A 486-nucleotide genomic window follows, 5' to 3' on the forward strand; every position below is an offset into this window, starting at 1 on the left:
AGCACCTGCAACAACTGGCAATTTCACAATGTTTAGAAGTCCTTGTTCCAGACTCAAAGGCACTAAAAGTTCCCCAGTAAGACAAGCTAGTATTTACCAGTAAAAAAGTTAAACATTTCAGGTGTCTGGTAACAAGGTTGTAAATTTAAATCTTTAATCATAATTTAAAATTAAGTCCAAAGGACCTTTACTGTAAATTTCATATGAAGAAAACAGGATGTGATAAAATTACTAAACAGTCAATACACCTGTTTATAAATAACAGCTAGATCACTTACTCAAATCCTTGAGATACAGAAATAAAAATGAGGAAGTAGTTCAGTTTCATTAAATAGTTTAACACCAGACTCATTACCTACTTACATTTTACATGCTAATTTTGATCGCTGAACCCTTTCGAAAGTTTCTTCTTTCTCCTCCTCCCCCCAACTGATAATATTTATGCGATTAAATTAAAAAAAAAAAACCAAACACTTCTACAAAATC

This window comes from Phalacrocorax carbo, chromosome 7 (assembly GCF_963921805.1).
Source record: "Phalacrocorax carbo chromosome 7, bPhaCar2.1, whole genome shotgun sequence".
In the NCBI taxonomy this organism is placed as follows: domain Eukaryota; kingdom Metazoa; phylum Chordata; class Aves; order Suliformes; family Phalacrocoracidae; genus Phalacrocorax; species Phalacrocorax carbo.